The following is a 22668-nucleotide window of genomic DNA, read 5'->3' on the forward strand; positions in this document are numbered from 1 at the left end:
GCTATGGGTCACCGTGTCATGAACGATGTTTTTCCAATATCATCTTCCTTTACGGAAGAAAAAAAATCCTCGAGTCCAGTCATCGACTAAAAATATCAGTGCGTCTCATCGAAGTAGATAAACACGCGTTTTCTCGCGGCGAATTTTCATAGAAACTAGGTTATTAGTAATAAGAATTGGGTCATTTGTTAAGGAAAATTAATCTCTTCGGGCTACTTTCGTTAAGTGTGCGTTCACAGTGTTGTAGGTGGATGCAGATGAACGGGTAATTGCGTCCGTAATCGTCGTGTATAAATTTTTAGCAGCAAATCAATCTGGACTTGCAGCTTTCACCCCACGAACATTTTTAACGAATATTAATTCGTATTTATATCATTTTTATTAGAACCTAGAAAATCAACCTCTTGCAATTCGACGTTAAATCGGTTATGTAAAGATTTATCATAGATTGTGAACCATCATTTTAGAAATTAATCGTACTTTTTACTGTGGAAATTAAACACAAATTACGTGGAAGGATGCATTATTCTGTAATAAAGTAATTTTCCTTATGGGTTAATTTAAACATTGACGTCAGAAGATTACTATGATCTTGAAAGATCATTCTTGGACAAACTTAAAGCGATATTTAGTAACAAAAGCATTTGGATTAAAAGCAATCTGTACTTTTCATTTATTTTAGAGACAGTCGTTACTATGTATAGTGTATTAAAAATAAACTTGAAAAGAGAAATAAAATCACAAATATCACATTTTTGAGAAAATAAAATTTGAAATTTTTTTGAGTTTTTGTTCGTATTCACAAATAACGGAATTCTTATTCAATGATATGTTATCTGGGAGAATTTTGAAACTGAATTTTCTTGGAAACGAAGCAATAAATATTAAACGAATAGAAATTTTAATGATAGTATTATGGACAATAAGGTTTAATTTCAAATTAAAGATTACGTCATATTAATCAGTAGACATGAGTTAGATACCTATTTTAATTTAGATATCTATTCTGACTCAATTTGTTTATTTAAATATAATTTTCATGTATTGAAACATTATTTACTATGAAAATTTTAATTGTTAATAAAACTGTATTTTCCTAACTTCAGTTAAGAGTTAGGAATTTCTAACCTTCATTACATATACCCATGTTCTTTTCGAATATTATAAGTCAATAAGCCAATTCTTATTTTCAAAAAGACAGAAGGTAAATTTTTATATACATTTTAATATACATAATTTCCCAATATATCGAATACGCATGTTTTAGATAACATTTCAAAACCGCTTGTTTCGAAAACTATGTAATATGTAAAAGAAATTACCCTTAATTTCCTTAGCTTAGTTTTATGTAGCGTATATTCAATAAAAATACTTGTTTTAATATTGGAAGTTATGGATTACTAAAAATTATGGAAAATGCTAATATCCCAGTCATTAATAAATCTGTGCCTCTCAATTTTTGTTTCATGAAACAAATTACTTGAATTTTTATAAATCTTGATGTAATATTCAATATGTTCATAGAGTTTTTAATTATTTCATGATTAGAAATAGATACAAAATCAGTACAGTTCAGTATACTCGGTATACTATTCCAAAGGCAGAAATGAATCAGTATTATAAACATGCTCATTTTCATAAATGTGTCATTTGCAAAAAGTGGATCATCAGAGTTATTCCATCATTTCGCTAATTTCGTTTATAAATTTTAGTCATATAATAGGTACAATAAGTACACAATGCAATCAGCCGACAAGAGCACCCAACCGTATGGGTCGGTTACCTGAGGAGAGTCGTGCTGCGGTAATTAACAGGTCATTAGTAGATCGCGGAAGTTTATGCAAATTCATATTTTTGTAGACTTGTTAACGGAAGCATATATTAGGCAGAGATATATTCCTTCCACTGCCACCTTTAAAGCATTAAAACTGAAGTAAAAATTATATTAAACCAGTATTCCAACTTTTGTTTTATTGTCCTCTGACTGTATTGTGCAACACATTTTAATTATTTTTATGTTCCAATATTCAATATTGATTTTCAACTTTAAGAAGAATTTATTGCCTTAAATATATAAACGCTACAAAAGTTTTTTGTAAAACAGGAATATATACATAGTTCCGCCTCCCCCAAAAAATGATATATCTGTTTATAATATTATACAATATGTTTAAAATATGATATTTTATCAATCTGTTTCCGAATCTGTGTTCTTGAGATACGAAACACGACAATAATCACGTAGTGGATATTGCAGATCAAAATTTATATAGAACATTCAAAATAACATTCAAATATGTTTCTTGAAATTTTTAAGCTATCATTTCAATTAGCAATTAGTAAAATAAACATTTATTTGGAATTTTATTGTTGGTAAACTTAAACTTTAACAAACATTTATATAGAAAAATCAATAATGTATGATATGTAGCCTTGTATATACATTTATAATAATAGTTTATGAACAAAGTTAATATTAAGGCATTATTTTCAGGAAAATTTCCTGAAATTACAAATATTAACTCCTTTTAAATATTAAAAATTAAAAATTCGAAGGAAACAAAATAATGGTTTTTTTTACGGTACGCAATGTGTTAACAGGAACAATCATGTACCTTTGCCTTGTTAACGCAATTATTTGCTGTTAATATGCTACTTTCATTTCTAAAACCATGTTCATTATAGATCGCATTAATTTATCTTCACAATTTACTGCGTTTATATTTATAATTTGTTCACTTTGCCAACATGGGAGTAATATAATAAGATACAGATTGAAATCGTATAAACTATTAATTAATATTTATCTAAAGATCAAAGAAAAATTAATACCAGAAAAAAAGTATGGACTTTGTTGTGAACAAATGTAAAATGTGTCGCATACGGGAAGAAAAATTTGAGACAACAGAAGCAATAAAAACATTTGAAAACTCTTAACCTTTAAGTATAGAAGTTTAAAAATTACCAATTAATGTTAAATATTCTCGTTTGTGGCAACTAATAAAAAAATGTATTGTATTTATTTGTTTTTACTTGTTTAAATATCTTTACATAGCAATGATATGAACTATATAATGAAAACACTGATTTCAAAATTCAGGATATTTTATACAGAGGTATGTTGGAGGTCCATATTTAAAGGTTGAAAAATGTGGAATCAAAAAGGCGATCCTATACTATTTATCCAATTAAAGCACGTTCAGCTTTACTAATAGAAAAGTTTTATATTTTAGTACATGTATACATTTTTTGTATTTAAGGTCTAAATGCAACTTCAATTTAGTTTACTTTAAAGACGAAAGTTAAAAATGGAAGAAAATTTACGATTCCATAGGTTTAAAAATACCATGTATTAAAGATTAATGGCAGCATCAAGACCTTACATCCTGTACTCCTTTAATACCTAGGATAAATGTGACAGGAGACAATGAATTATGTTTCAATTTTTGTATTGAAAGAATTGTAACCTTCAAACATGCTACTAAAAAAGAGTGCAGAGATATCCATACAAAAAAATACTGTGTAGCTAAAACAGACAATTTAAGAAAATATTTTTAAAATGTCAAGCTATCACCGAAACAGACAACAAAAATGATTCCAAATACAGTAGAACTTCATTTACTGACGTTCTGTTTATGAGAATAATTACAAAATTATTTCTAAAGAATAGAAAATTGTAACCTCATAATTATGCAATATATTGAACTGAACTTAATAGAATTAAAAGACTGAAACCTGACGAGAAACCTTAACAGAATTGATGATCAGACAGCTATGATTAATTCAAACGTTTACACAAATATTTAGGATTATGTATAATTTATGAGGTAATAAGATTTACATTTTCTGTACAGGAGATTTCAATGATTTATAGAAGAGGATATAAATATTACAATCCAAAAAGTAGTTGTAATAAAAATATGCAACATAGTCAATAAATTCCTGAGTGAATGTACACAATGACACACATGATAAAACAATAAAAATGTATTATAATTTGTATACCGTGCTATATTCAATGAAAGTAACTAACTAAATCTACAAGGAAGAAACTGGTGTGACTTTTGTTTATTCCAATGCATTTTCGTTTCATGTATACTTAACTTGAAAAATTGATTTGAAAATTATTAACATGTTGACTGCCATGGTGGTCACTAATGACCGGAGCTTCTAAATTAATGAAGAACAATTATAATAAAGAATCTGATTTTAAATAAAAATATTTAGTAACATAAGTAGTTAGATCATAGTGTGACGTGACTACTGTGATATTAAACCATTAATAATTATTTTCAATATCATTTGCCTTTGTTATTAACGAATAAGTATTACTATTCAAAATGCTAGAAATTCTCATAGCAGTCAATGTATTAAAATAACTGTATACAATTATGTAATAATCATTTACAATGTAATAATTATATACAGTTATTATAATAAATTTATATAATATTTTTATCTCGACAAATTTAATATTCTATATCTATATTATGCGGGATGTTTGAGTGGCATGTAACTATTCTAAATACCTTCTGTGCGTATTTTAAATGATTTTAATATCTACCGTAACAAGGGTCAAAGGTGACACAAACAAGGGGAATGTGATGTACACTAGATCATTCATCATTTCACTGTGGCACCACGGATTACACTCTAGGCGTTAAATGTTTAAGCGCGAGTAACGGTTAACCCAACGCCTGGCTGTCACCGTGGATCGTAAACTTGAACTTATCGTCAAGAATCAGCACGTAAAGCAGTTGACCATAAATTCGACGGTATCTATAGTATATTCTCTTCGGTAATGAGCAAGAGCATTCGAAAAACGACGCAAAATACATACGGTATCCCATTTAATTTCACTCGGATATCCTCGAAATTATCGATGAGACTAAACAATGTATTCAATAGAAGTTGAATCATTTTGAAGGTTACATTGTTCGTTGTCAGTGAACTTCCCCTATGTAAACGCATAATGCACTTATGAAGATCAACTTAACTTTTCTTCAAATGGAATTACTTGTGTTAGTGCGTTAATTGATAATTGTTGGATCACGTCCAGTTTTAGAAAAAACTGGGTTTTTGTAAAATCGGTCGAATTTTTCAGAAAACCAAGTGTTACGTGAAAATTAAAAACGATAGGCAGTTAGAATTTGTCGCAGAAAATAAAGGAAGCTGGACAGCTTGGCTCACGTGAGTAATGTACTGTAGTTCCGTTTTAGTCAGTCACATTCAGTCTCGCTTCCGTTCTCTTTTATTGCCGCGCGCCAATAATGACCATGCGTCGAAAGCCGAAACAACCCGAGCATCGTGAGTGGAAGAGTCCCCTTGACCCTATGCACGTTTACTTAGCTTGATGGTAGATGGAGCTGATGTGAAAACTGCACTGTACTGTCCTGAAACGACGTTTGCTAACTTCACCCCCGAACCAAAGAGGACACGTGCGGCAAGAGGGCACGTCCACCCGCGATGAACGTTAACGCGTCGGTTTAGGTCGCTTTTGTTATTGGCTGATTCGCGTAAACGAAAATTGCAAATGAAACAAAGTATCACAAATTGAGATAAAAATAAGAAGTTAACGCCCATATTCATTCCCTATCGTTGTTTTTCACTTTGTCGTATTCTGTTTCGTTTGCGTTCTTCGTTACTTCTCTTCGAGCACAGTTTGACAAAGTCGGAAAATGAGTATAATTGGAAGAAGCGAAATAGACACAGTCCGAGCATCGGGGATGAAGACCCAAGACTTCAAAGCGATACTGCACGCGTCAAATATAAACATGCAATGAAGAAAATTTCAAGTGTAATAACTTTAACCTTACCTCTTCAAATATGACGCCAGTGGATTTCTGAGATTGTTGTGATTACAATATGTCCAAGCACGATGTAAATCGGACTAGTTTTACCGACTTGATGTAATTAATAAAATTACAGGTTTATTTCCTTAAAATTGATAAAACTAGTCAGATTTACGTCGTGTTTGGAAGAACTAAAAACGAAATTTACTTTCATAAGTTCTCTACGTTCCAAATAGAAATAGCTCACTCAAATCAGATAATTTCAAGATAAGTATCTTGAAATGATTTAATTTCTATTCAACGGTTAAAAACAGTTATGGTATCCGTTTCGGTTTTTGAAACAGTTATAAAGAATTGAAATAAAGTCATAACTGTTATTTGGTATATCGGTTCTAAGATATATTGGTTTCGATTCCATATTATATTCGATTCGATAATATATTTCGGTTCTGAAAGAAATGTAGATCCAAAATACAGAACCGAAAAATAACAGTTATAGAAATATTAGTTCTGAAGAACCGGAATCGAAACCGATATACTGAATAATAGTTATGACTTTATTTCGGTTCTCTATAACTGTTTCTGTTGGAACCGATATATAATAGTTACAAATAGTTATTTTCGGAACCTTTTCAATGCCTGGTTCTATCTAACAATATTTTTGTATCATCAGTAGTTTTGAAGATATTCGAGTATCGATTCAAACTGTATACCTTATATAAGACAGCAACGTAATTGAAGTTATCGAGCACTCGTATTAAATGAATTCAATTTATTTAAAATTTTATAAGGTTCTAAACGTAGAGGGTAAAATATTTTATTATAATTTCTATTAATTTTTAACTTGGTATCGTATGAGATAATTTATTTAAATAAAACCTTCAAAGTATCTGTATCGATGATGCTATAAGAAAACATTTTTTTAAATTCAATTTTATACAATATGTATTATACAATTTATACAAATTGAAAAACCAAAATTTATTATAGTGATTATTTTATTAGCGTTTTCTTAAAAAAATTCACTTTACTTGATGTATGTATTACCATGAGAAATCATTTTAACCATAAATGAAGGATAGCACCACCAAAAAATAATATAGATGACAAAGTATTTACTAGTATCGAATAATTTAATTGTTGATTGTTATCTCTATAGTAATATGTATAATAGTTTATATAATTTAATTATTGATTAATAAATTATAGAATCATTAAAAATAACATGGACATTTTACAAAAGAAGTAAACACATGGAAAAATTACACAATACGGGTAACACGGCACTAATCAATGAAACAATCACCTAAGCGCATCTACTACAGTTTATAAATACGTTAACAGCTCGGAGCGATCATGCTATATAAAGGAATACTATGCTTCGACTAATATGTAGTACTACGAAGTCAATGAAACCTGTATCATAAGTAGATTAAGTAAAAATTCTCTCGATGAACTTAATTACAAACGTTATACATCGCTGTCTGTTAGGAAATTTTATTAATAAATATGAAAATTTCTAGAACTGTTTATCAATTTCCTTCTTCAATTTTTCTATTTATAAATAACTTTATGCATAAATGATTCTAAATGTACAAATTAACAATTAAAATCAACTGTTATTTCTGTTTTATAAAATGAACTTGAGTTTTCAGTTATAATAAGCTTATTAAGCTATCGAAACTATGAAGATAAAGAAGATAAAGAACTGTTTAAATAGGTAAATAGTTGTATCAATTTTATTATCACCATAAACTAGAGAATTTATATAAAAAGAATCCATTTTATTATATCATTGTATTCTTCAATAGATTAAATAGAAGCATTAGAAGAGTGCAAAATAAAGGTAGCAGCGATAATCGATAGATGAAGTAATCAAATTTATAATTTGTAATTTACTAAGTTAAATAAAAATACATGACCATATATTCTAATGTGTGTGAATTTAAATGAATAAATAAATAAATAAAATAATTAAATAAAGGTGAATTTACAATATTTTATAAGGAAATTCATTTACTGAATCAGCTGTAAACATGGAAGTTTATTATGCTGTGAAAATTTTATTTCACAGTTTTATTTGATCTTGTTTGTTGTTCTGATTAATAATTCAAATAGCATACGAATACTTCTTACTTCTTATTCAGTGTTACAATATTAAAAATTTATGAAAATTGTAATATATTACTCTAATAACGTATAATACAAAAATATGTGTAACAACAGCAATAACAACAACAACAACAACAACAACAACAACAACAACAACAACAACAACAACAACAACAACAACAACAACATAGCATAATGTAATAACATAATATAATATAACATCTGCACATGATTTACTTGTGTAGAATATTAATTGTGAACGTTAAACAAAATTTATTAGAATAAAGTATAAGTACAAAATCGTTTCAGGGCAATTTTCTCTCGTTTAAATTACAGTCTAACAAAAAAAGGAAGGTATCGGTCTGGATACCGTCGCTACGTAGTGTACTCTCTTGCATAGCTTCCCGTTCAGCTTCTAAGATTCAGAACCGATGTTAACTGCAGAAACAGTACTATTCGATTCCAGGTACAAGATTATACTCTGCGACCACAAAAATTCAAACGATGTTCTCGATTTCCTTCTACTTCCATCCTCTGTTTTCCTTCTACGGTCACTAGGTGATCGATACCCGGCGATCGTTGCGCGTGTTCTTACGTTTGGATAAATCACGGCGGGCCTTTAACGATTCAACATCAACACGATATTAGATTCCAACAAGTTTCGTAAATTTTTCCGTAGTCACGATTAAACCTGCACCTCGTAAAAGTTAACGCGCAAAATCATTGCGGATTCCCGAGTTAAGAGATTAGAAACTCGGAAGTTTTCTCTCTCTTAGAGAAGAGGATGCGCGAACATAAAACAACTATATTCCACTTGTCAAAACTCGTTGCTCCGACTGGTTAAACGTTTCCTTTATGTACATGCATAATATCTATAATTCATTGCTGTCAAATATTTCGTTGCTGTTGAATAATTGTATCTTAATACATTCGCGAACAGCAAATTTTTCGGTTTTCTAATACTCATTTTCGGTAAACATGGAGGAAATTTTAAGCTAATCGCTGTAAATTTTTTACGTTAAAAGAAGGACAAAAAATCCAAAATTTGTTTTGAAATATTAGTCTCGTAACGATCCGTAGTTTGAAATTAACAACTTTCCGTTAAAGAAAAGTACTTGCAAAAACGCGAATTTACGTCAGCGGTCGTGAATGTGTTAAGGATGCATTGATTATATTCTTTGTCAATTTAGAATTATTTTTTTCTACCTATAGAGTAGGGTATGTGCACAATTTGTGACCATTTAAATCTTCATTCGCCCCTTTAAAAAATCACAGCAAAAGTAATCTCGATTTGAATCGAAAAAACCCTAAAGCCTGATTAAGGTTAAACATTTTTCCGCCTATCAGATTATTTTTCAAACTACAGTCCGGGATAAAAATATTGCACATTGCAAAATGAACGTTAATTTTCATTTATTTAACGTTACAATAACATTTGTTTCCCATATCTTGTTTCAAAAACTTCGTGTTTAAATCGTCTGATTATATCACCTGATGTGCTTTTACTTAAATTGAGCATGGCAGCAATTTCTCTATGCGATTTTTCTTTTGTATCGTGAAAAGTGATTAGTTAGCGTATATTAAAGCTAGTATTATTTTTACGTGCCATTATAACGCGTGGATTTTACGAATATCGGAATATAACTAATGGTATCGGGCTTAATATTGCCACATACAATCTAGCTTGTTTATAAATAAATGTAACCTTCAATCTCGGAAGCACAAAAGTTCGCGAAAGTTGCCTCAATTCCAAGTGACCGAATATTAAAGTAACATGAGAATCATACATTGTTTTATTTGAAACGTATTATTTAACAAATACTGTAATTTACATAAATAAAATGTATACTATTATTAATTAGATATAATACCCTAATATTATACCTGACCATGTCAGTTTTGTTTGCGTTAGGAACGCAAAAAATTGTAATAGGTCAAAATAAAACTTTGGTGGTGTCCAAATATTAAAGCTACTCACTGTACATGCCTATCGAAAATTATTCACAAAATAAACTATACATTTTTTCAGTCTGTAATATGAAAGATACAAATGTAAAGGATGTGCTGTCTTTTTGTCTCGGACTGTATTATATGCGATATAACAAAACAATCTGTTTTGATAGACTATACCGTACTTATGGTTTTAAAGTAGAACTTATTTTCAGGTAAAACGAACATATTATATAATTATTAAATTAAAAAGTAGGTAATAATCCATATATCACTGTTTTGATTAGTTTATTACATTACTTCTAACCATAGCTTGTGGCGTTTTCAACCACGTTCGCAATTTCGTATTACAAAATATCAGAAATTAAAAATAGGGGGTGATAGAAATAATTTACAAATATGTGAAAAGTTGTATAATTTATTGTATAAAATAACAAAAAGAAGCTTTAAACTCTTGGCCACCGTACATATTGCTTTGTATAAGTGAAAAATAAGAATAAAAGTGAGAAAATCATTGTAATTAAGTCATTTCGAAATACGAAGCCATGACTTTTAGACTTTTATTTAAAGAGTCACTGATATATAAACAAGTTAAATTGATTCACTGAATAGTTTTATAATAAAACTAAGTTATTGTTCTCAACAACTGACTTCTCTAACGTTATTCGATTATATCAAATTCAATCTAATCAATGACAAATTTAATATAGCTTCAACGAAAGATAAGTTACATACCATCTCGAATGATGATTGAATGTAAACATCTGAGACATTCATTCTCGCTTTGACTTATAACTCTATCCGATGTTTTCCCAAAATTACGTTCCTTTCATTGCTTCCAATCATTGCTATTTTTCTTTCAAATAAAAATGTGAAATAACGGCTGCGTCAAGAATTAGTAGTATTTATCTAATTTTTGATATCAATAAATGAAGATGAATTTGTCATGTTTACCAAATTATTACCCAGAAGTAACAACGGATTATAAAGAAATCCTTATTGCAAATGTTCTCAAAACTGTGCACTTACAAAAATATTTTGCAAGTTTTATTTGGACTAATTAATCATAACAAACAATATTAATAAAGTATCTTTTTTCTCGCTTCAACAGATTCCACAGACACAATTTTCATAAACATTTGGTTAGCAGAATTATATAAAAGCTGAAATTCCCCTAAATGTTGTGCGCTGAAATTAACTGTACCAAGGGACGAATTAATTATACAAAACACGCTAATCTCGAGGGTGATTAAAATCGGTGCAATGGCAACAACGGATACTGTCCTATTTTTCAGATGTACGAATATTCTGAAATACTAGGTTAGACAGTAAATAACACGAAGCGTAGTAAAACTCAACCGACTCTCCATGACGTAAATAGATGAAAAAGTATGATTCAATGGATATTCAGCTGCGAGAGAGGTCAGATTTAAATTAGTTTGCGCGACCTGAGAGGTAAAGGTTTAACACGTATCGGATGATAGATCGGATCGATGGCGGCGTGAAATCGGGGCAATTGCATCTAATCGCAGAAATGGAAGAGGTATTTGTTTTGCAACTCTCCCTTAACTACGACAAGCACATTCGCAGGTATATCAGGCGCATAATGAAAACAGTGTATGCACCTGCGTACGACGAAACACACTTAAATGCTATCAGATAAGAGGTACCACGCGGAATCGAATAATTTAGAGGAAAGTAAAATCTCAGGAACGAGCCTTAAAAGGTTGAACGGTTCACTATTTATCGGCGTACAAAATGTTACTTATGCTCGTAACTGTTCTATCGGCGCGGAAAGTTTCTAACCACTTTTCTTTTTCTTTTCCTTTTTGGATACAGTTGAATACAACGGGACATTACAATCAAACAACGCGTTCAGTAGCAATTTTCTTTCTGTGGTATTCTCCTCTCTTCTCTTTTTATTTGAGCTGAAACGAAAGTTTCGGTAGAAAGTTATAACCTATACGTTAGGTTACTTCAAGGTTTACAATAATATCTAGACCCTTAAGACTAGATCAACCAAGAGTTGGACATGAATATTATGTAATCCTTATGAAAATTGTAAGAATAGATTTTTTTCGGTCTCTTCGTATATTAGTTATAGTACTGAAGTGAAACTATTTATTTTTTAATTATTTTGGATATTTAACGCTTTTAGGATCAATAATTGCGGAATAAGAAAACTGAAACCCATTATTTTGACGGGCAATCGCACTCATTACTAGAACAACCGCGTTATAGTGTTAAAAAATTAGAAAGATCTATTGGACCCACTTCGATATTTATGTCAGTTAAAAAATCTTTTATCAGTCATGAAAATTATCGTGTATCAATACGCACGAAATAATAAAATATAAACGACACTGTGTATTACATGCATGAAATATATATATATATATATATATATAAAAAGTTAATTAGACCAACTTTTTCAGAATTTAATAAAAGATACTGCAATGTATACATTAGTAGAACCGATAAACCATTATTTTTAGTCCCAACAGAAAGGTTTATTATTTCATATAAATTTTTTAGTATTAATGCAAAATATAATCTCCTTCTTCTTTTACATAGGGCACTTCCCGATCTAATCATTCATTTTTCCAATTCACGTGTTGGATTAATATTTCATAATTTATATAAAATGATAAGATTTTCTGATGAGATTGAAAATAATAGATTTCTCTATGGTCCTCCTAATATTTCGAAATGACAGCTGCATCTTGCATTATGTATAACATGTAAACGTGCAAGGGATGTACAAATTATTATAATCCAAGTTGCAGCAATTGATTATTACGGTAAATATGCATGGAATTTTATTTAAAAACCATAGTTTAGTATTGTTCTTGTGATAATACCTGAAAAATTCTTTCCTTTTATTTGACCTTATTGTTTTATGAATTCTTCGGCATTTAAATAATATTTGTATTTAAACGATTCCCGCAAGTCAATGAGTAGTACAGAGATACTGTTGTCAGTTTGTTTCGCGGTTGCGATTTAGCTGGACAGTTACTTACATACCTGTGTCATTATCTTTTATACCAGAGCGTGACTGAATCGAAACAAATTCTATATAATCATTATTTGTTGAATTCTGTTACAATATAAAGTGCTTTCTTTGAATTTCAAATATAAAAGAATTAGTACTTACAAATTATTCTATAGTTTGACAATGTTAGTTATTTTAACTTTTAAGTAATTTTTCTTCAGTTTTAAGTTGACTTCATATATTTACGTTTTAATTTGGCGTAACAGTTTTGTTTTATCAATTATTGTATATTCTAATACTTTATGTGTGATTGATAACAATCCTGGAGGATCACACTTGTATCAACAGATTTTTGAGGGTAAAAAATATAGAAGTTAGGAATACTTTATTTCTTAGCATTATCTAAGGAATTGATGGTGGAATAAATATAAAAAACGATGAATATTGTAATTTTCATAGATGTGCCTATCTTATAAAACTTTACCAAGCGGTTCAAGGGTTAAACTTCAAATCTACCTACGCCTTCCCACGATATCATTCACGTTTATCGCAATTAGAATTTTTTCAAAGCAAAGTATATATTTCTGTTTAACAGGGACTTTTTTCTACTTTCAAGAAAATAAAAATTCCTTCTGTTATGTTGTCACAACACGCGGCAGGAATACTCCCGAAAAAGAGAGTGGGATCTTGTCCAGATCCAGAGTAAAACCACAGTTCTTAGGTTTTGCGTGTTTTATTGTGTCACACGATGACGAGTCCGGGTTGGAAATACGAGGTAGAGGTGTTGACTTATTCTTGATGGTTGCGTGGTTAGGATAATTCTACTCTTCTTCTCGGTTGACGGAATTTAGGAAAACTCGGGAGAATTTGGTAGTAAAGAGGGGGAAACATTTGGGCCTTGATGATTCGCGTTTGGGAGTTGGAGTGACTAAAGATCTGGATGTCGGACTGCCGGTTATGTTTACACTTCATCAGATGTATAAGATGTTCATACAGAGTAATTAGGTTTACAAGTAAACCCAGTTATAATGCTAACGGAGCATTTCGGTGTGAATGATCGATGTTTTTAGATAGAGATGGTGAAAAACAGGCATATCAGATGGATGCAGGCATGGTATGATATCATAATGGGTGTGATATCAATAATAATAGTAAGAATAATAGTGATAGTAATAATAATAATACTGATAGAGAAGAAGTAGAATGTAACATCTTACTTACACAGAAACGTATGGAATACAAGTAAGAATATTTCATAACTATTTTAATTTTCAATCTTTGACCTTGTTTAGAACCATTGGCAGAATCATGTCAAAGTTAGAATGGGAATTTCTAAGTGAACAGTACTTAAAAAATCTCGACGAAGTGAAAATTGGGCCAATAACTGCTTACTTTGCCTTCAAGGGAACTGCATTTTTCTGGAGAAGTGGAAAAGATTACTGAAAATAACGGTCATAATTTAAATTGTAAACAAAATTGTAGCAGTATTATTTTGATCAAATATTTTGAAACAAAAGGTCGACATCTGGAATTAATGGCTTTATATATATCGACAGAATTAATAGCTTAATATATGGAACAGTACTTGCCATGTAATAATAAACACATTAATTGATAAAATTCATTATATTGAGTGTCCCAGTTGAAGGTCACCTAAGTATACTTTTTCTTTAATAATGCCCTAGAACCGTATTGGATTCTATTAAATCAATTCTATATTTCTGCGTTATTGCGGAGTAATACGGCACAACGATACTCGTATACTAAGCTAAACTTATTCTGCTATACATTTATTTATTAATACATAAGAAATCTTGTAATATGCGGAAGATACAATAATATCAAGAAAGTATAATAATATCAAAGATTAAAAAATTCTTGTAAATGTAAACTTAATGTAACAGTATATACTTCCAAGTTACAGCCATTTTTTCAGTATAACAGTTGTTCAACTACATTATTTTCAGGGAAATTATTCGAAACGATCATTTGAAAATTAAATGCAGACGGAAATATGTCTCACCATGGATAATTTATTTGTTTATTTTTATATTTTGTATTTCTACGAGTATTTAATCTCTTAACTGGGAATGATGAGTTAAATCGTCATTCAAGTTCAATTGCATTTCTAAATAGTTCCTCATTTTCGTGTTTATTTAATAAATGATTTTTGTGTTTATTCGAACCATAATGTTCATACTAGTACAAACCATTCAATATTGAAGTGAATCAGTGTTATCAGTGTTTACTATGTATATTAATTTAATTCGTCTCGAATCGCGCTTTCATGAATGCTCATGTTTGAAACATACACAGTTAAGAGGCTGGAAACTCGTTTGATCTCATGACTAGACTGTAAATCTTTATGCGCATTCTAATTTTTGAAAATGTAATTAACAAAAAAAATCAGAATAAAAGCTAGTTTTTCGTGATAAACGTTATAGAATCAACTACACTTTGATTATTTTATACATATTTACGTAGATATTGTGTGCCTTTTGTGCAGTTTTGTGTTTTCCAACTTTTTATAAATGTATGAAAATCTGCAGTATATTCGTGACCCGCGAATCTTGTAGGTAAGTAACAAATACCAATAATCAACAATGACCTGTGATATACCTACAGGCTGCTAAAATAAAAATATTGTAATATTTATATGGTACATAAGACACACGATACTGAACGAAAAAATCTTAGTGAACATATATTGAATTTCAAACGTTCCCGAGATATAAACATTTTTATATGTTGCTCCTAGGATAGATAGATGATGAGATATTATGCGTTTAGTACTTAGTTTTAACATTTAAAAATTTCTAATACATGTATTTTAATTGCTTATCTAATTTTAAAATATTCCCTAAAAGTAAATATTATGTGACAAGGATTTCTAATTCCATACTATATTGTCGGAATGTGAACGCAATCTCGAACGATCGTATGGTGCCAGCTTAACTAAAGGGCATCTGAACCCGCGTATTCGGAGCGTGTGGTGCGTTTAACTAAATTCGCGAGATTGAGTGAGAAAATTCTCGATAGTTCCGGACGTTGAACTTTTTCGCATTTTCTCCACGTAGCGGACTCTCGTTTTCAAATGTGAAGTTCTCGATGGTTCCGACTGTTGAATCATGTCGCGTCTAACCCAACGTGTTAGGCTCTCGTTTTTGTCTATGCTCATCGGCACTCTTGCTCCCTTAAAGAAATGAATTTCCCCTCTGCCAATGCATAGAAGGGGAACAATTGCGGAAGTGGGCGCAATAGGTCAATAAGTTTTTCGGGAAAACCGTAGGTCTGACGAGTTGGCAGACTACTCGCAAGCTGAAATGTCAGAGGAGCAAGGGGATTCATCCTTTGTTACTATCCTGCAGCCAATACCGACCACGCGTCGAAACCCGAAACCGAAAGGTCAGAGCTGTACTATACATATGTCCGCGATTGACCTTTGCCATTGCATGAAAATTTGCCTGGTTTTTGGCAGGAGTACTTTCCAACGGGGCGGCAAGTTCAAATCCGGCCTCCACGACGCACAGTGGGCCAGAACCGTAAAAACGTAAGCAAAAGTCCAATTTGCAACTTTGCTAAAAATGAATGAAATTTGGTCTATTAACTTTTAAATGTACAAACTGACTATTAGTGTAAACATTAAAACAATACCTGTCATAGACACAGGTGGTTTTCATATAGATAACAGTTTTGTCTAATTTAATTATAGTGTTAAAGGACATACTTTTGTCTATAAGTGTATGTAATATTGAAATATTATTATTTTTACCTTATGCTAAATACTTTTTTATAGAGGCCTATTTTCTCCTCTTTTTCTGATTTATGGACGTCTACAAAGCGAAGTTCATGAAAATTCAAGTTGCAATTTGTATGAGTGTATCCGTTGGAATATATCTAAGGTGGACGTATACAAATTTCTTGCACATACTTGCAGATAACGGACTAGTAACAATAAAAGTATAATTGATGCCCAACCTCCTGACGCTGCGTCGTGGTAGAGCGGCGCACCGTCTGAGGCAAAGAACTTGATTGAGATGTTTTAGTAAGCAAAACTTAAACTAAAACGTATATTTGAGAAATACTAAGTGTGTGGTACTCATTTTTTGTAAACAAAAAACATTTCAAGTGAAATGCAAAAGTTTAGTAATTTTAAAGTTTATGCGCTCATTTATTATATTTCTTGGTCCCTAACATACTTATTGCTTTATATAACATTTGAGAAATGTTTGTAAATAATCGGGCACCACTTCGTTAATAATAGCATGTTCTAATAACATAGTGTCTAATACAAGACGACTATATAGTCATTATGAAGCGGACGACGGCAAAAGGTGGTTCGCGTTCTTTTAAGGATATAATTTGACTGATAAAATAATCAGTGTTTCAGGTTATTCGTTTTTACACTATAGAAACAGTGTATTATTAAAGTCTTCGCAACTTTTCAAGCCTTTCATTAAAAATATGTTCGGAACACCTTACTGTATTAAATCAATAGGCATCTAAACCTTTGTTAAAAATAATTCTTTACCTATTGAGTTTTGAGGGCATTAGATATGTATATATTAGATAAGTATATAATTAAAATTGTATTCTGAGTAGATTAGCTAAGTTTCATTTTTTTAGGGTAAAACACCGCCATAAGAGTAGTTTTCTAAGGGTAGTTGCTCATCTTACTAAAAGAATAATACCAGAATCAGATTCTGCGATCCCCAAAACTCTAGAAACAGTTACTTTCGTAGTTATTGATATAAAAATGATAAACATGAATTTTGTCCGCGTTTATTCAATTCTGGCCTACTGTGCGACGAGCCTGAAGAATTTTGAAAAATTCAGGACCCGCTCTAACGATTTCGCCCGTGTCATAAACTAGGCCCGTGCGAAGCCATGACACGACCTTTTTATGTTCGACCGTCTTATTTTCTTATATTTAAATCATAAGTAATTTGGAAACATTTTTACCAAAAAAGCAGATGGTTTGTTAAATTAACAACAAAATATCTGACGCACAATATGTTAAGAGTTAACATCATAATACTTACTATTCCCAATATTTACAGAAAGTTTTGCACACGTCCTGCTTTCATTTCTACACACTTGTGACATCTTCTTACAGAGTTTTGAACTCTTTCTCGATAATTTAAGGTCCTCGTTAAATTATTTGTCAATTATGTCAGATCTGATTACGTAATTGTTCTAAAGCATATATCAGCTTACATGAAGCACGTTTTGTAATTATCGAAATACCAGTAGTAAGTCTATTTATATTAACGTATAACAACATTTATATTTTAAGAGCAATTGAAATATTGATGTTACCTCTGAAAAATTCCTTATATACTGCGAAATACACTCAATATAAATGTTTACTATCAAATATATAGATTTTATATCTTATAGAATATAAATAAAGAAAATAAAATAAAATTTGGTAATCATTTAGTTTGTAGTGTTCTTCACAGATTTTCATGATTTTTTTATATGTTATCGGAAATGTAATTCTAAGCAACTTTTTTCAGAACGATCGTGTGCGACGGCCTGAGGCGACTGCGTATTTGTCACTTGTTTAAACACACCGCAGTGCACGAGAGTCCGCAGATATAACGGGTGAACTGTTCAGAACAGAAATCATTGCCCTAACGTTGCGGAAATGGAGGTATACCGTAGAAATCAATCAATATTTTCATAAGCTCTGCCCTTTGACGAGAACAATAGTAATTCGTATTGGTAGTGACTCCCCCCCCCTCCCGTCTCTCTCTGAAATTACTTAAAACGGAATGATCGTGAAAAGCCTTCTCATAACTATTATGAAAATTTATAAAACAATTGAACATTATATATACATATCAGAAGTGACCGGGGTCCAGGTCTGTACAACGCATACTCACGGACCTTGTGTGACCGGCGAGCGATAGCTGTGTGGCGCCAAAGTTCCATGCACGCGCTCTTCACGGACATTTTCTTACCCTGCCCAAAGAAAAACCGATCTCACGCTTCCCACAGAGGGGTTCCTCTTCAGAAATGTCTGCAGAATCCAATGGCGCATGACAAATTCGTGCTAGCCAACCCACTTGTCGCTCTGAATAGCCGTGGCCGGCGAGCGATGGCCGTGTGGCGCCAAAATTCTGTGCACGCGCTCTTCAGGGAGATTTCCATAACCTTTCCAAAAGAAAACCTGATTGCACTATTTCTACGTGGCATGAGGGGGGGGGGAGTCGGGAGGGTTGGATTCGTCTTCAGAGATGTCTGCAGAATCTAATGGTACATAGCAAATTCATACCAACCAATCCACTTTCCACAGAAATATAACAGAAGTGCATACAAAGTACGCTCATGTACCTTTTTGTAAACTTTGACTATCATTTACAAACATTTAATGATACACAAAATTCAAAATTTTTATAGCTATTTTTTTAGCAAGTTTCCTTTATGTTCTACGACATATTTCAACAGCCTATCGTTTTTAGTTTTTACGTAGCATTTGGTTCTCTGAAAAATTCGACCGATTTTACAAAAACCCAGTTTTTTAGAAAACTGGACATGTCCCAGAAATTTGGTTTTTGGATTCGTATTTAGGGTAAGGAGCTCTATAATAATCACCTAGTGATTATTGCAAGACACAAACAAAGATCAAATTTGTTCCACAGTGTAATTACTAAGTAACATTACTACGGCTATAAAGAGAAACTGAAGACTTTTCACCCACTTAAAATTATTAATAGTCGCTGATCGTTAACAGAGTCCGGATATTTTTCAACGAAGACGAGGGTATTTATTATGATGAGCTATCGAGTGTTAAAACCTGATGGGAACTTCCACAAGGAACCACGAGAAAGAAGTGGAAAGTGCAAGCCTCACTGCGATCATTAATTTTGTGGTAGGTAATGAAAGATATGCGAGTTTTCGAACGGAGTTACAAATAATCCTTGAAGCTGTTACCTCTTAATCATTTGATTCATTCTGCTTATAAAAGTTAATCAATATAGGTTATGCTAATGTATTTAAATCATTCACATTATTTTAAATAATGCATACATGCTCAATGTTGAATACAGACTTTCTAAGATATTGTGTAAAAGTAACAGAAAATAAAATGTTAGTACGTGTAATTCCTTTTTTCGAGCTAAGCCAATTCAAACGTTTCATTTTTACTTCTTGTAAAGATTAATTAATTTCTCTTAGTCTCATCAGTAGTAACATTTACTAGTAGTAGACATGTAGCAAAATTATCCCAAACTCAAAGACATGATCAACAAATGCATATGCAGTATCTCGAAAAGAGTGAATGCTATAATAAAAAGAAAGAGGGGGAACAAATTATTAATATTTAATTATTTAATATAATATATATATATTAACAATTAATAAAAGCTATTATTAAATTACGTTTTAACTTTATAATTTCCGATTACCGCAAAAAATATTATAAACTGTGGATGGTCCTAATTTCTTGATCAGAGACCTTCGTTTTGTTATAACTTTATAATAAAGTATGCACGATTCTATATTTATATAACGTCTTTTTCTTATTTTTAGCCATAGAATATGTTGATAACATTTCTCAGGATAAAAATAAAACACCCGGTATGTTATGTAAATCCAAATACCCTGAGTGAGTGAAAAATTTCGATTGTCCATGAGTACCATTTGGAAGTACCTACAGCCATAACTTCTTATAAAATGTGTGAAAAGATTACGTCACAGCAAAAGGGGAAATTAGGTTAGGACAATAATTTGAACTTTCGAAGGTGAGAGTCAATGTACTGTGATGGGTGGGTGGCCATGCTTGTGAACGGTTCTACCATGGACGAGGTATAGGATAGAGATTGCAAGTTTATGGGATTCAGTGTCACAAGTGCTGAATTACCGACTGTGTAAAAAATCAGAGGTTTTGCTTTACCCTCTACGCCTGAAGAACGATCAATAGGAAAATTACACCAAGCAAAATGATCAAAATTCACCAAGTAGTAAATACGGTAAACCAGTATGCAAACATATTCACTATAATGTTGCCACATCTTCAAACTCCCAACACGCGAAGCTTTAAAAATAAATGTCATATAGTACATATTTTAACATTTTTAAGTTACTAATTAAAAGATCATTTTTAACTAACCTAAATTTTCAAGTTGTTTTTAAAATTATTTGTTACATTTTCGTATATAATTAATTCCATTTTTTATCAATTAATAATTACATTTGTATTTTGTATTGTATTTATGAAATTTTTGTTCACAGAGATTGTTAAAATGAAACCTCGTTGAAAGTACCTTTACCTAATAGTACCATAATAATGACAAAACTTAGTTATTTGGTAATATCTTAGCAGATATTAAAGCGATCTTGATAAAACTATTATATATTGTAAAAAATGCACATATTAAACAACTTTTTCATATGAAAAAAATGTCGCTGACATTTAGTTTCCCAGATAATCGCGAAAAACTTTTGTTACCACACATTGAATTCTACAATATATACGTGAGCGCGCTGTGGGACGGCCAACATAACCGCGAAGCTTCTCGCCGGCCGCCGTCTTCTCAGATTTCAAGTGGGTACGCTTTGTTACAAAAGTTTTGAAGAATGGAGACGCATGTACTGTATAACTGATCAAACTTCATTTCGATTTTAATATAACTTTTATCTGGAAAAGCACATGTAACCTGAGGAAAACGAGAGCTGATTAATACCAGCAGCAGCAGCCACGACGTTCGCGCGACTATGCTTGTATTCAACTCACGGACGTGCCACGTACACCACCGGCCAAAAATCATTTGCTGATTTCCGACATAATCGAATATACCGATCAACTTTGAAATGATCGTTTGTTATTACATAAGATATTAACACGCTGCATTGTGATTTTAGAGCTAATGCTCGAAATAAAGTTTCCTACTACCGAAAAAGATGTTCTGTTGTCGGCTTATACAGAAACCCGTGATTCTTTTATTCTCTAATACACGTTGAGCATTGCATATAGGAAAGATACAAAATTAGAAACACTCGAAAAACTAATAGCCAGGATGCCCAGAATATGTCAAGCTGTCATTAAGAGTAAAGGCGGCTTTTGTGATGAAAAGATAATTTGAAGAAAAATATTCGTTCTTCGATAGAAAAAAATAATGGAAACTGTAAAACATGTTACTTACAAGTTTTTGATATATAAACCTTCCTTAGTTACTCTAACGACATTAATTGTTTCTTAAAATTGTTCTGTTTCTCTAAATTTATCGGTGATTATGTATAATTGCCGGTTATTATATATAATCACCACTCAGTTTGGTAAATGTAACGAATTCTTGACTATCTATCAAATTAAGCGGCAAGTGCATCCGACATTGACAAAGACCGCCAATGACGAACAGTAATGAACTTTTATCACATTCGCCATTACGAGTTGGGATTAATATAAACTTGCCGGTTAATTTGATAAATATTCAAGAATTCATCACATTTACCAAACGTATTTGTGATTATATATAATAACGGCAATTATACATAATCTCCGGATTGACCATATTTACCGTAGCATATATACAATTCATTGTAATGATAGCAAAAGTTTTTCACGATTGTTTGAGAAACTAAACGTCAATAGTTGACAGTTTTATTAAAATCGGTTACTGCAGAGATCTGTTAAGGTATTACCTTTGCATTTCTGTCAATCGTTGTTCTAATGTAAGTTGCTGCATTATTTTACTGGTGAAACATCACGTTGCGACGTTCAATTCATTGAATAAAGATTTTTTGATATCGGCAATACTGTACTGATTATCATTTAAAATTTTAATATTTTTGATACTTTTATTCTTATCAGTTATA

The 22668-nt window shown here is 31.3% G+C and overlaps 1 protein-coding gene across 2 annotated transcripts in view; it reads right to left on the minus strand.

Moving 5' to 3' along the window:
- Positions 1–22668, minus strand: part of centrocortin (cerebellar degeneration-related protein 2-like) — a 200138-nt gene that overhangs the window by 168825 nt on the left and 8645 nt on the right. Inside the window, exon 1 of one of the 2 annotated variants that reach the window (XM_031978437.2) lies at positions 5191–5328. The exons of the other annotated variant lie outside the window; for it this stretch is intronic. The gene's annotated coding sequence lies outside the window, so the exon portion shown is untranslated. Of the gene's footprint in view, positions 1–5190; positions 5329–22668 lie in introns of those variants that run through there. 2 annotated transcript variants of the gene reach the window in all.

The sequence above is a fragment of the Nomia melanderi genome, chromosome 11 (genome assembly GCF_051020985.1).
Source record: "Nomia melanderi isolate GNS246 chromosome 11, iyNomMela1, whole genome shotgun sequence".
In the NCBI taxonomy this organism is placed as follows: Eukaryota; Metazoa; Arthropoda; class Insecta; order Hymenoptera; family Halictidae; genus Nomia; species Nomia melanderi.